This window comes from Lissotriton vulgaris, chromosome 6, assembly GCF_964263255.1.
Source record: "Lissotriton vulgaris chromosome 6, aLisVul1.2, whole genome shotgun sequence".
Lineage (NCBI taxonomy): Eukaryota > Metazoa > Chordata > Amphibia > Caudata > Salamandridae > Lissotriton > Lissotriton vulgaris.
Window position 1 is genome coordinate 1,781,300,553 of NC_141694.1, and position 15,611 is coordinate 1,781,316,163.

Genomic DNA, 15,611 nt, shown 5'->3' on the forward strand with positions numbered 1-15,611 from the left:
TGGGATCCCCAAGCTCTTGCGGAAGATGTAAATACCTTTGAGTGTGCCTTTATGACTAGGGGAATGACACGGCAAAGGCAGATGGCTCCGCTCGAGGCTCATCTTGCCGTGCCGGTCTATTGTTTCAGCCTTGCATGCGCTAGGCTCAAATCCTTTGATCCTGTGATCACGCTTCCGATATTGCCCCACACTCTTTTCAATCTGTTGTCTGTCTTTGTTTTCCTTGCACCTGTTCTTGTCCCTTCTCTTACCTCGTTTACAACTAAAATGGAATGTGCCTAATGGTGGGATAGCGTGCTTTTACAGTGGGAACCGGCAATGTTACTGTAATTATGTTCCGGGCTTCTGAAAACATGAATGCGACCCTTTTGAAGTTTACTGTGGGAACTGAGTTGTAACCTTTTGTTCGTTATGTTGTGCAATGACGAAAATGTGTATAAAAGGAGCGATCCACTTTTGCAATTCGAAGCAGACTCTCTGAACATACACTCTGTTGTACTTCTAGCGATTTCTGTGTCCCTGCAGTAAATAAACGCTGATCTTTGACGCCGAAGGAAGTGTCCCGTGTCTCTGTAATTTGTACGCCGGAACAGGTATCCCCACGAAGGTTTCAGGTGTTGTGCCCTGGCACCGCTGGGCCTTAATTTAGCCCAGTCCTTTAATACTGTGAGGGTATATTAAGACCAAGAGTATCTCTTATATGTGTGTTGGTCTACATGTTTCAACCGTGATTGGGATATACCAGGTTTTCATCAGGACCGGTTAAACAGGGAACTGGACGGTATGTACCCCCTAAAAGGCACACCCTATCCTCGTTCTCTGTGATCCAAAATAGCAAAATACGCTAAATGGTACAAAAAGACTCTAGCCACATTGGGTGAGTCCAAAATAAGAAAAAAGACCTGTGGGAAGAAGAAGAAAAACAGACATCAATCAGACGTGAACAGTGTTACATGCCTGTTACGTTGTGCAGTGTCGTGTCTTTGGTATCTTCATGCTTACTGCCACTCTCATTAGGAACAATACTATGCATTTCATGGTGAGATTATCACAGTGTGACAAGGACCGTTATGGGCTAGTTGTCAAGATGGAGCACGCAAACTTATCAAGAGGTGCGTGCTATGCGGCAGCGTGATTGTTGCCGTTCGTTACATTTATTCAGGCTTACGTCCTGGTCGTATCATTAAGGTGTTGTGATATCACAATCTCGCCATACTATTATGGTGGGCGCGAATAAAGGTTAAAAGTGCGTAAATCATCTGTAATAGTACACTCAACACACTCGGACTTACTGACATATAACATAAACACATACAAACACATATTGGTTGTAAGTACAAGGCTTACTACTATTCAGGAGTCTTATATCATCGGAGGGCGGGAGGGGGTATCCCCACTACTCAACCGAATTCTGTGAAAACATGGATTAGATTATTATCGGGGGAGTACTTGTCATGGGACCGCCGCGTTGTGCGGTAAGTAAAATCAGATCGTGTTCCGTCTCAGTTCCTGTGAAGGGAAGCATCTCTACTTACAGTTCCTTAGTTGGCGGAAATGCAGATTACCTATGTTTGTCCTCCGCTGCCCTGCTACGAAGCCGCCCTGTCTCGTGTGGGGCTAAGTAATGGCTTCGCATCCGGGTTGGGCGGGGATGGGCGCTGGTCACGTGGTGGTTGCCATAGTAACTTGTGTGCGTCTCTTCACTACGGAGCCCGAGAGTGGCCAAAATGTCTTTGGTTTGCAGGCATGTTGCCCGGGTAACTGTTCACGCTTCGAAGCAGTGTTATACTGGAGGCGTTGCTGCAAGATAGAGCGAGCAGAGATGAATAAATCATTCAAAATTAAGGTCGCAAAGGTCTTTTGAACAGATGCGATCCTCCTGTGTTCGGAAGTTGCACATTGCTGTTCAGATTTGAGGTGACACGTTGGCTGTAACGAGTACACTCGGTGTTCCAGAGGCTGGCGTGTACCTTGGTTTGTTGTGTCTCCTATGCTTGGCGGGGCTGTGAGTGCAAAAGGATTGAATAGGCCACAGGATGTATGAAGAGGCTCATTTGTGGTTTGACAGACAGGCTGCTGGGTCATTATACCACTGTTAGTGGCATTTTTGCTTAATGGGGTACCCCATTTTCACGTCAGCTGGCACTAATAGATTTTGGGGCAGGTTCACAAAGTATGGGTTTTGGGTTGTACATAGGCGTTCCATATTGTCTTTGGGTTTCAGCCTACGTATCCAGGTGCTGTTCACTCAGATCTGGAGCTACTCAAGTCAAGTCAAGTCAAAACCACTTTATTCGATTAATTAAAATCATAAAAGTATGCTATACATATATAGAGACATTAAAAATATCTGTTAAAAATATATTATACAAGATAAAAAAGGAAACACAATTCATGATCAATTAAATTACATAATCAGTCCTACCCACGTTTAAACAACTGATGATGGTACATTGTCTGTATATTAAGAGGATTCAATTTCAATTTCTTGTACAACTTTCTGTCTGTCCCTCTTGTTTCTAACAGACGCGGCAAGAAAGCTGGCGACACAAAACATAGTTACCTGGGATTCTAACAGTTGTAAAAACAATAAAGCAGGTTTACACTGAATAAAATTCATCTTTTTCAATAATGGGAGAACAAACCTTTTCCTGGCATCTTGGTACAATGGGCAAAAGATCATAGTGCATAGTGTCTTGCTGGGAAAAATCATCGCATTTGCACGGAGCAGCATCTTCAGGTCTACTCCAACCCTCCAAATCCCAGAGAACTGTGTGTATTTGGTTAAACCGAAATTTAGTCAATAGCCATCTATGAAAAGAGTTTGTCACTATGGTCAAATATGGTGAAATTGCTAATGACAGGGTAACCATAACATGGCCCCTAACCGATGGTTTACATAGTTCTGCTCCTTCCCGCTCTGCCTCCCTTAACTTGATGAAATTAGTTTTTACCCACTCTAGGTCAGCATTACAGAGAGATTCTGGGTTGAAAAAGATCTCTGGACGCCCCATATATAAAGCTAACGTTTTTATGTTAGACAACCACTGGATTTTGCTTGTTCATATTGTCGAGCATAGTACAGTCCATTAAGATCTTATGATTTAGGGAGAGGTTTGGGTTTAGCCAAATTTTAATCCATAGCAGCATTGGGGCTATTTTAATTATGTCTGCTATGTAACCAATCCCCAGTTCAAGATGGACAGAGTGGGTAGCAGAAGATTGCGGAAGGCCTAGGAGTGACCGTAGGAATTTGTTTTCTTCCGTTTGAATAGCGTCAGGTTTAGCAAATTCCCATATTGAGGCCCCGTACCTTATGATAGAAATGGTCTTGGCTTTGTAGATTGTTAAAATCGCCTCAAAGGGTTTCCCCCCCAACGTTTTAGCAAAGCCTAGCACTGCAGCTGAAGAATTTCTCACCGAGTTTACCTTTATTGAAAGCTGAGGGGACCATGAACCCTTATCATCAAAGACTACTCCCAAGTAGGTAAATACCTTCACTCTGGTGATTTCTTCACTACCACAGAAGAAGGTCTTATCTTTATTTTTTGAGGCCCCCAGTGACATAACATGCGATTTGCCGTTATTTACTACCAGGTCCAGGTTTTTCATAAAATCCCCGAACGAATCCAGCAATCTTTGCAGGGCCAGAGGGGTCCTTGCCAACAGGACAGCGTCGTCCGCGTATAGGAGCACCGGGACCGTGTTCCTCCCATACGCGGAATGTCCAAAGTCGCTGTTAACAGGTTTACCTCCAGCGAATTTATATAGAGCGTAAACAGCATAGGGGCCAAGATACATCCCTGGCGCACCCCTCTACCGGACTTAAAACTGGACGTGCACTTCCCCTCGTTCGTCATCCTGATTGAAGCATTCAAGTCCTTATGCAACTCGGCCAGAAAATACACAAGGGGCCGATCAAGTCCCAGCTCCAGGAGCATTGTCCACAGCTTTGCCCTATTGACTAGATCAAAAGCTGTGGACAAGTCCATAAAGCCCAAATAAATGGAGCCCCTGGCATCCCTAGTGTATTTAGCTATTATTAAGTGTAGGTTCAAACATTGGTCCTCCGTGCTCCTCCCCGCTCTAAAGCCATATTGGGCATCTGACAGTATGTTATTGTCAGAGACCCACGCTGTTATCCTTGCTAGAATAACCTTCCCCAGAATTTTTATAGAGGAATCCAGCATTGATATGGGCCTATAACATCTAGGGTCAGCAGTTTGGCCCTTCTTAAACACCGGGATTATTGTTGACCGAGACCAGGATTTAGGGAAACCTACACAGGCCGAGGTATTAAAAACATTAGTCAGGATGTTAGCCCAGTACAGTGGGTTAGCCTTGTACATGTCTGAGGGGACCCCATCTGGTCCTGGTGCCTTTCGCCCTGCAGAGTCTTCAATTGCTTTAACAACTTCCCCCAGGTGAAACTTAACTGGCTTGATGGGAGGTTCTGAGGCTGGGGCCGCAAAGATTTCTAACTCTAGATGACTACAGTAAATATGTTCAAAGTGGCTCAACCAGTCCTCCTCTGCAAGATTTACTTCTAAAACTTTGTGTTTGCTGTTGGAGAATAGAGGCGTGTTAATAATAGACCAGAATTTGGCACTATCTTTTAAGGTTGCTTTATCCATAAGCTCAACCCAAGCATTGTTTTTGATTTCGTTTTTCCTTTCCTGTACTACTTTTTTGTACTCACTTCTGAGCTGTGCAACCAAAGCTTTATTCCTTGGTCGCTCCTGGAGGGCTTTTTTGAGGAGATTATGGGATTTAGTGCATTTGTGGTCAAACCAGCCCGTACCCGGATCATTTATAGCTGGTCGGCTTTTAGTAGTGAGTTCTTTAGCCACTTGGGAGCAGATAGCTTCATAGGAGGATATTACTTGCTCCCCAATAGAAAGGGGATCTCCACAGATTTCTAAATCCTGAGCAGCCTTTACAGTAATGGTATTAAAAAACTCCTCTGGCATGACCTTACTCCAATTTAGCCTCCTCCCCTGATCTTTTGCTTTAACTTCAACTACCGCCGTAGACGAAGTGGATTTATTTAAAAGATAAAAAACATTTACCACTTCAATTACCACTGGATTATGGTCACTAAAAAAGGAGGGTATAGCATTGTAGGAAACTACATATTTTAAAAGTCCAGAAGAAAGAAATATGTAGTCAATTATTGGTTCGCAATCCCTGCCTATAAATGTGGGAACACGGGAACTTTTGTCAAAAAACCCTGCTTCAAACAAGTCATTATTAGACAAGAGTTTCTCCAGTGTTTCCCCCCTACTAGTGTGCTCAAAATATTGTGGGAATGTGAAGTCTGGCCCATCATTATCGATTAGTAAACAATTATGACTACATAGATGCACATTAAAATCACCCAACAAAATATATTGGCAGAAAGTGGTTTGCTTAAGGGTATAAGTGTTTAAAAAGTTGGACAACCACACCAAGTTTACATTTGGGGAGTCGCCTTGCTGTGAATTATAGCAATTCACAAGAATTAATTTGGTGTTGTTTGCAAGTTTAAATTCCAGGATGAGAAAATTATTAGAAGCACAATCTACCCTACTAACTGTCCCTCTTTTATTTACAGAAACCAAAACCATGAGTCCCCCTCTATCTCTCCCAGCCGATGATTTTAATGCAGGGACAAAGTATGAGGTGAAACCATCCATCCAAAAGTCACAGTCTATGTCCCAAGTTTCTTGGAAAGCCATAATGTCGTGTAGTTTCACAAAATTTAGCCAGTTGATATCTTCTCTCTTGGAACGCAGACCAGCGACGTTCCAACTTATCATCTTAACCATCGCCCCCTTAGCGTTAATCAGAGTTCCAGGGTTGCAGTGGGTAGCGAGAGGAGTCAAAGTGGAATGATCCGGAACCAGGGGGACCAAGCCAGGGTGAGACTCTTCCCCAATTCCCTTATTAGCCTCTCGTCAATCACACATCTCCAAAGTAGAAAGTACATCAAATCTGTTATGTGTGGGAATGTTAGGCCCAAAATTAAAATAGTTCTCTCTACCAGGTCCCTGAAATGAAAGCGGGGTCTGAGCAATAGCGGGAGTATAAGGTCTCAATCTCGCACTGTGTGGGGGCACTCTAGTAAGATGGTTATAAAAAAACCCAAGAGGACGCACCCAAATGCTGTTGACATCATGCATCAATGAAGCTGCCCTTAACAGGACGGTGGCCACATGTTGTGGGTGTCTAAAGTTAACAATTATACAGTCCCCTTTACAGGTCTTTTTAGAAGACCCAATCCAATTTGCCCTTCTAGTGGTTATAATATCGGGGGCAAATTTTGTGGGGAAACCACAATTCCTATTTAACCATGACACAGTTTTGTTTTTAAGGGAGTAATGCGATTCCTCGTGTGTCTGGGCTGTTTGCATGTCTTGGGGCGGAACATTTGTTATAACAACGACATAGGGGGTACACTCTGGGGGTAGGTTTATGGATCTACTCCTCCTTACCAAATTATTGTTAGGTGAACAATCAGACCCTGTTGTTATTCGAGTAGCTTCTCTCACTACAGTGGTGGGGGCTATTATAGCTGGGTTAATATTATTTAAATGCTGGGTAGCTTGCTGCAGACTTTCCACTCTAGCTACCTGCTCTGGCCCACCTATGCCCATCTCCACCTGTTTATTACTGTAAGTCGTTGATAAGTGTTTTGATAGTAACCCTCCTAACCTCTTAACTTCAGCAGTAACACTGTCGAGTTTCCGCACTAGGGGTTGAACAAACTGTTCTAGTTTGGCTTCAAACTTGGCTTCCAAAGAGCTAAGCAATTGGGAAAATTGGTCTGGGCTTAAAATGTTATTAACAACAATACTATCATCCTGCTCTTTAGCGTGCTCATCTATGTTGGTCTGTATTTGTAAGGGGATGTCAACCCTTTTTTTGGAATGCTTCCCCCCCCTTTTTTTTGTTGTTTCCTGCAGTTTCTAACCGGTCTAGCAACAGGCAGTGCTTCATCATCGTTGTCCTCAGTTACTATGTGTATGTCTGCTCCTGGGGGCTCAGTGTGAACCTGGGCTATGACCGTGGAGACCACTGTGGGAACTGGTTCAGGGGTAGCAAGCTCGGGGGGCCTCTCCACAGGAATCAGGGGGCCTTGAGTACTGTTGGGAGGGCTATCCCTTCCCAGAGAGGCCCTCCTATCATTGTTGATTTTATTTACCATCTTCACCAGGTAATTATCGATAGGGCCTGACCCGATGTAAATTTTTCCTTTAAACCACTTGGCATGATTTACCTTAATATCTAGTTAAAACTACTAGGGTGAGTATAAGGCCTCAGGAATATCTACTGTAATACAAACTTAGTGCTAAACAATATATCAGGGGGACACTTTACCGGATGTGCTTGTCTTTCAACTCCCAAAGATCCGGTACGAAATAGGCCAGGGAATATGGCCCTGCCCTGCCTCTTCCTGTCAATGACTGTCTTAGACTTTCCCGCCCTTGTCCCGGGCTTCTCCCGGGCTGCTCCCGCGCGCTCCCGCGACGCAGGGGGAAGCACTGTTCGTTATGCGCCTCCTGGCGCGATGTCAAAGTGCGCGGCTTACGGCCGCTGAGGATCCTGGGCAATGGAGTCCTGTCCCACGAGCTCTGCCTTCCTCAGTGCGGCGGCAGCGCTCGTCCGGCGGCAAGCAGTTAACTGCAGCGGCAGTCCTGCTGGGTCAAGGTGAGGGCTCAGCAACACCCCCAAGTTTGGCTTTCTCTCCCCCGCTCTGCCGGGGGAAGCGCTGTTCTTTATGCGCCTCCTGGCGCGATGTCAAAGTGCACGGCTTCCGGTCGCTGAGGATCCTGGGCAATGGAGTCCTGTCCCACGGGCTCTGCCTTCCTCAGTGCGGCGGCGGCGCTCGTCCGGCAGGGTGTGCGGCGGCAAGCAGTTAACTGCAGCGGCAGTCCTGCTGGGTCAAGGTGAGGGCTCAGCAATACCCCCAAGTTTGGCTTTCTCTCCCCTGCTCTGCCGGGGGAAGCGCTGTTCTGTATGCGCCTCCTGGCGCGATGTCAAAGTGCGCGGCTTCCGGCCGCTGAGGATCCTGGGCAATGGAGTCCTGTACCACGGGCTCTGCCTTCCTCAGTGCGGCGGCGGCGCTCGTCCGGCAGGGTGTGCGGTGGCAAGCAGTTAACTGCAGCGGCAGTCCTGCTGGGTCAAGGTGAGGGCTCAGCAACACCACCAAGTTTGGCTTTCTCTCCCCCATATGCCCCGTCAGCGAAGCGTTGGTAAATAAAACCCCTCAGAAGCTTTGTTCCTCAGCGTTTTTCTGCACTTGGTCGTTTATTCCCAGCAGTTTAAGTGTAGATTGACGGACATCCATAAATTAATTTCGACCTCATTCATAAGCTGTTAAGGTACACCCTCGCAGCGTGCGTCACAAAAGAACCCCTTAGGATGTTCAAGGTCCTTTCCCATGCTACTCATTTCAGAACAGTGGCCCAAGGAACATTGTCATTCAGTCCCGTCTTGTGTGTGGAAAGTCTATAAATCCATCTTTGGTCCTTTTCAAATAAACGGTTCTGTGAATTTGGACCTGGTTCTACCTGTTCAATGACGGTCCACTGCATGTCATTTGGAGTATGATGTGCTGTCAAAAATTGATCCGTGAGTTTTGTGATGTTCTTCTTGCAACGTATCGTACTCCGATGTTCGCTTATTCGTTGTTTCACTTTGCACGTTGTCATAAATATGTAGGGTTTTCCACATACACACTTGATCATATACACCACGTTGGTACTGTTACAGTTGGTGTGCGCCCTTTGTTCCCAGATTTTTCCTTGCTCTAAGTTTAGGGTTTTGGTGTTCTCTGTGAGATGGCATACGCTGCAGTCACCACATTTTGAGTGTCCTGTCACCGGAGGGAGCCCCCATATTTGTGTTATGGTGGGATTTGTGTTGGTAGTTGTTACCTTGGGTCTGGTGTTGACCAGGCTGTCTTTTAAGCTACGTCCTTTTTTGTATGGAAAGAGGGGCTTGTCCCAATTGAAGTTGCCTGTGTTAAATATCGACCAGTTCTTGTTGATACTTTTGCTCACTTGATTGGATAACGCGTTGTAGGTAGTAATGCAAGTTAGTGGTGTCTCTGCAGATTCATTTGTTGTATCTTCCAGTAGAGCATCTCTGGGTTGATTTCTAGCTCTCTTCTGACATTTGTTTACAATTTTCGAGGGATAGCCTTACTGCTTCAATTTTTTTGTGAGGTCCTCCGCTTGGTTCTTATAGTCTGCTAGTTCGCTGCAGTTTCTCAGAAGTCGGAGGTATTGTCCGTAGGGAAGGTTTTCCCTGAGTGGGCGGGGATGGAAACTCTCATGCCGCAGGAGGTTGTTTTTTGCTGTGGGTTTAAAGTGGGTTCTTGTTGTCAGATGCTCCTCTTCCCTACTGATCTCAATGTCCAGAAAGACAATTTTGTCTTTGTTATGACAGTGTGTGAACCGTAGGTGTGGGTCACGGGTGTTTATCCATGTTATGAACTCAGCAAGTGTTTCTGGTGGTCCCTGCCAGATTAACAAAAGGATAAATTCTTTCCTTTTGTCAGTCTACCACCACATTAGGAATCTCTTCTTTGACCTTCCAATGATGGTACTCCTCTCTTTGTTTATTTAGTCCTTCCACAGGGGAACAGGAGTACTCTCTGTTCACTTTCCGTGAACACGATCCCTTGCTCTCCCCATTGTTAGCATATATCGTTATTTGAAACTCGCTGACAGCATCCGATGTATTCAGGGGGAATATTAGCTGTAAATCGTCAGCATAGTTAAAAATGGTAACTTTCTGAGTTTTTAATAAGTATAATAACGGTCTCAGATATAGGTTGAATAAGAGTGGTGAGAGTGACGAGCCCTGTGGCACTCCACAGAATGAGAGTAGTTTGTGGGCTGTGAAGGTGCCAAGTCTCACAGACTGCGTCCGATCAGTAATAAAGGACGCTATCCAACCGAGCGCTGAGAATAAGAAGAACTTTTCCGTTGGATATAAAACCGGTGATTTCCAGCTGCACACCACTGTGTAAGTTCATGTGAGACTTACCCTCTAAAGATTGGTCCTAAGGAAAATCAAATTACACTTATGGAACTGATTTCTTTGAACAATAACATGAATGCTCATCATGAAATAGCAAGTCAATTCCCTTTGTTGTTACATGGTTTGGCAAAACTCAAGACTATGAAACTCCAGTTACACACTAATGAAGGCATCTGTTCTATTTCTCAAAGACACAGACTGCTGAAAAAGAACTTGCATCCTTACTCAAACATGATATCATTGAGCGTTCCACTGGTCCAACTCCATGGTTTTCTCCCACAGTGATTATACCCAAAAAGGACAGTGAAGGAGCTAAATGCATCTGCATGGATATGAGTCAAATGAACAAGGTAATTGAAAGAGAAAGACATTTACGGCCGCACATCGCCGACATGATAGCGCAATTGAATGGTGCAACAGTATTCTCTCGCTTGGATCTGAATAAAGGATATCCTCAGTTGGAACTTGAGGAGTTACTTGTGAGAGGCTCAAGAGTATTCTTTCATGTCGCCCGGGGCCGCCATACTGGACAAGTATGAAAGAATGTGGTGTAGAACTAATGCTGTGGTATTTTTATTGAAGATACATACAGGGAGATTGATATGGGGTAATCATTAATAGTTTAGTAAATCGTCTACTTGTTAAATAAAAATTAACAACGTGGCTGTAGAGAGAATGTGCAACATAAACCTATCTGCCTGTTCCAATATGGTGGCTCGGGATGGCATGAGAGAATATGATAGGCACAGGATTGCATATATTCGTGAATGAATGGATTACAATTCACAAGATTACTTTGTCTTGGTTCTCATGGTGATATGGTATAATGGGAGAGGTTGTAAAGGATTGCTATATGAACCGCATGGTGTTTCCAATAAGCTTCTGAACCAATAAAACTGAAAAGATATTGGGTGGTATATGAGACTATGTTTAAAGATGGCAGATTTGAAATCCATGTTGAATGGGTCGGTTAGAGAAAAGGGTGGCAAGTCTTAATGTGGAGAACAAATATGTGTATATAGGGTGCAGAAGGAGAAAGAATGACCCTCCTTACGGTTTAGTGAGCCAGTATGTCAGATCAGCAAGTATGGTTCTTATACCACTATTTTAGTATATGGTTTGGTCTCCCTTCTGGAGCCCACTGTGTATTAGTGCTACTTACGATTGTTTCTGTGCTTTAGTATTGTGTGTTTTGTGTTTATCTACATGTAGCATATACTGTGAGGTATTTAAGGTGTGTTAGAATAATTAAATGCATATTTTCATAGCTACTGGGTGGTTCTCCTTTCATTTAACCAATACAATAAGGTTGCATTCTGGTATAACAAGCTGCTTAACATTCCTTCAAGACTAAGCCTGAAGGCTGCTCTCCACAGCTACCACTTGGATACTTATCTAAGGTTATCTTTAACCTCCCAAATCATCATAAGGGTTGTTTGAACTGGTGTAAGGTGCCCGCTTTATTTAGTTGACAGCATATATTAGGCCAAGTATTCACACTCGTGAACAGCACGTTGGTGAGAGCAAATTGTGGCAACCGTCACAAGTGCGTTGCGAAATGGAAGCAGTACAGGGTGCAGTGAGATCATGATACGATGCAGGCAGCGGCTCAGTGACGATCATCCATACAGCTTTGGTGAGACCAAGGCTTACGGTGCAGGGTGAGGCGGTGCTTAATGCGATGCTGGCAGGTTGCGTTGCAAGCGACAGATACGGTTAGTGGGGGCTGGCGCTTGTCAGCCAAGACTGCTGTAAAGGTTGAGGTGGTACATTGTGAAACTTACGAGCGATGCGTCAACACGATTGGGTCACGGATGTTGAAGTCGCAGCAACGGCGTTGGTGAGACCAGGATGGGGCAGTGCTGTGAGGTGGTGCGCAGTGCTGTCCCTAGAGGTCACCGTTCAAGCAGCGGCTCATTGGCGACGTCGTCAGTCGATGGCGTCTGTGAGACCAGGATTGCGGTGCTAGATGAGGATGGTGCCCTCTGTGGTACAATCAGGACAGAGCAAGCAGCAGAGATCTGTTGCTTTTCCCTTCTCTGTGGTAACTGAAACAGAGGTTCCAGAAGGGGTACCTAGAGGTTGGTGAAGTCCTTACATGCCCTGAGACTTCAGAACAGGTGGCAAGCTCTACTTCAAGCCCTTGGAGATACTCAGCACGAGTAAAGAATGTTCAATCCAGTCCTTTCACTGCCCAAGGCAGAAGCAGCAACTGCAGGCCAACCCACCGAAGCAACAAAGAGGCTGTACATCTCCTGGCAGCGCTTCCAACTCTTCTTCTTGGCAGTTTCCTTGATGCCAGTGAGTTCTAAAGTTCTAGGGTCTGGGCCCCAATATTTATACTCAAAATTCCTTTGTTCTTCCAGGCAGCGAGTGCCTGTGCTTAGTTCAAACCAGTTCTCTCCTCTCTGGCCCAGCTTCCTGGTAGGAGGTGGAGACAGCATTGTTCAAGGCAGATGAGGCCCATTCAGGTGCAAGGACTCCCACTACTCCAAATGCAGCCCAGGTGTATTCAGCACAGCCCTGACTCGTCCAGGAAAGGCAGGACACACTTCGACCTCCCCTCAGTGGCTGTCTGAGGAGTATGCACATCCCCAGCCTCTGTCCCTACAAAGCCAGTCAATCCACAAACCCAGCAGAGGTACACAGAATGGCTAAGCAAGAAAATATCTACTTTCTAAAAGTTGTATTCTCAAAAACAGAACATCAAAATCATATTTACTAAAAGATGATTCTTTACATTCTGAGTCCTGGCATACTAAACTCCATTTTCCTATTGTGTCCCAATAGGAAGTTATGCTAATAAAATGATATAAGCAAATCTCCCATTCTACCCTATGAGACAGATAGCCTTCCATAGTGAAATACGAAATGCACTTTAATTCACTACCAGGACATGCCACACACACCAATCCATGTCCTACCTTTCACCTACACAGAACCCTGCCCATATGGGTACCCTTGGCCTACCTTATATGTAAGAGAAGGGAAGATTAAGGCCTGGCAATGGAGTACACTTGCCTAGTCGACATGTAAATTACAAACTGAACACAAACTCTGCAGTGGCAGGTCTGAGTTACCTTTACAGGGCTACTTTTGTGGGTGGCACAATCAGTGCTGCAAACGTACTTGTAGCATTTGATTTTCAGGCCCTGGCACTCTCAGTGAACTCTACTAGGGACTTACTAGTAAATAAACTATGCCAATCATGGAAACACAAATCCATAACACAATTTACAACAGGAGCACTTGCATTTTAACCCTGAACAGCAGTGAGAAAGTGTGCAAAGACACTAAACCAGCAATAACGGAGTCAAAACTGGGAGCTCAGAAAGAAAAAAGACAGGAGACACACGCCAAAAGGTGCCAGGACTAACAGGAAGAGACATTAAAGCTAAGGCATTTGTACCAGTATCTTTTGTTGAGATCCAATTCAAATATTTTTTCCCCTATCCACTGATGTGAGGCCCTGGGTTTTTTCACGTTCAGTTGAGGTACATGGTGCTCTCATATCAACACACAAGGGAACCTTGCCTTCAAATCCACATTTGGGGACTACAACTACCAGGAAAACCCAGGGAGTAACCCCCTATGTCCTCTGGATGATTTCTGCTCTAAGGAGGTCCTGTAGTTCATCCTCTACTGCTTTTTGTAGGTGGAATAGCACCTTGAGTGATGTTGAGCCACAGTCGATATTTGTTCATTGATATGTAGATAAACCTGAAAGTGGACCATTTTTCCAAGTCTTGTGAACCGTTTTGGAAAAGTGCTTATGATGTCTGGTTCATCCTCCACTCTATAGAGCATTTCCACAAATGTAGGCTTTCTGACGTGAGTAAACTGAGAAGACAGTCTGCTGCTTTAGGTCAGTCAATGATGTGGATTTGAAATTGGACTGATCTGTCTTTGTAGGAGAGAGAGGCGCGAAATTGTCACAGACACAGCAGTCTGCATACTTAAACAGCCGCTTTTTGTAGTTTGGGTTTTAGATTCATTGTGTTCTATTCTGTGACACAGATATAGTTTAAGGACTCTCCACTATCCACTATAAATGTTGTTGGATGATTTCCCATTTGTTTGGGAAGTCTCAGATATTTCTTTAGTCTGTCAAGATCAGCTACCATTCAGACATATTCATCACTATCTTGGGAAACAGGAGAAAAAGATCCTGACTCGCAAGATATGGGAGGATCAAGAAGTGGCATGTGACTGTATGCTTGATAGAGATGAGCTAGTAGATCGCTCATGCCTGTCATGGACTGCCTTTACGTGATGTTTCGTTTGTGATTCTCTGACAGATTTGAATGTGTTATTGAGCTGCTCTGCACATTTTTTTTAAAGTGATTGTCTTTCCCACAATGCTGACATGAACCTATGTGCAGATATTCTTGTCCACACCAATAGCATTCCAGCAGTTTCTCGCCTATTTCCGCCATGTTTTGGGCGACAGTGGCGGTCCTGGAGTCTGAGAGGCTGTTGGCATTCAGACGTGTGGTTTGGAAAGCCTGCTCTTTTTTTCAGCTTTTCCTGCTTATATTTTCTTTGAATGTTCTTCAGCTTGATCATTAACTCGAGTCAGTTCTTCTATGACATTCAGTGAATAACTATTCTTTAGGAGACATTGATGTAACAACATCCTTCCATGATTCGCAGGCTCAGGGCATCTTCAGTTGAGATATTTACAATTTGCAGTAACGCGCTAGACGTTTGAGATGGATAATAAACTCACCCATAGATTCATAATTTTCTTGAGAGGCTAGGTTGAAAGCATAAGTTCATAGTCAATGTTACTTTTGTGGAGGAACTTTCTAATGAGGGCTTTGTGCACATCTTGATATGACGCTAAGGCATCCCCTGGTAACTCCTTGATAATCTGTACTACTGTTTTGCCTATGAGGTTGCAATAGGTTGGTTTGGTGTTGTGACCTGCGATCCTATCATGAAGAATTCAAAGTCAGATAGCCATTCTTGCCAGCGAGGCTCTATCCCACTTCCAGAGTTGAGAGGTATCGGTTCTGCTGGGCGCAAGAATGTCACACCAAGCTAGGCTGGTTGGGGGTGTGTAATTTGCTTGGTGTCCTGAGGCATTGACATTGGTTATGTTGAGATAGGAAACACCACAGCAAACGTAATATGTAGAAAGGGTGTGAAAAGGTAATCGCTCTTTTTTTCTGTGTATTTCTCTCTCTCTTTTCTTTTTGCATTTGTGCATTTCCAGTATACTGAGAGCTCTGTGCTCAGAATGGTAAGGAGCCGGTTCTTTGCAGCTCATTGGTCGAGCTGCCTGATTTTAAGATGGCTGCCAATAAAAACAAACAACATGTAGAGTGATGCTGGGTCACAGTGGTCAAATCTCAAGCATGCATCTGCTTAACCTCCCCAGTTACGGGGACATCATTTGGCCCAGGGCTTAAGCGCAGCTGACTCAGCATTCGACTGGGTGATGGCTCTCGAGGCACGAGACACGCTTTCTTAGTGTTAAATGAGGTAGGTGTTCATGGTCACACAGCATTCCCCGATGGTGTGAACCACTTGTTAAGGGCAGGGAACTTGCAGTCTCTATAATCATGTATGGTAGCTCT

At 44.7% G+C, this 15,611-nt stretch overlaps 1 protein-coding gene across 2 annotated transcripts in view; it reads right to left on the reverse strand.

The window, feature by feature from the left end:
• LOC147709474 (serotriflin-like) overlaps positions 1 to 15,611 on the reverse strand; it is a 356,117-nt gene that overhangs the window by 197,560 nt on the left and 142,946 nt on the right. The gene's annotated exons all lie outside the window — the stretch shown is intronic.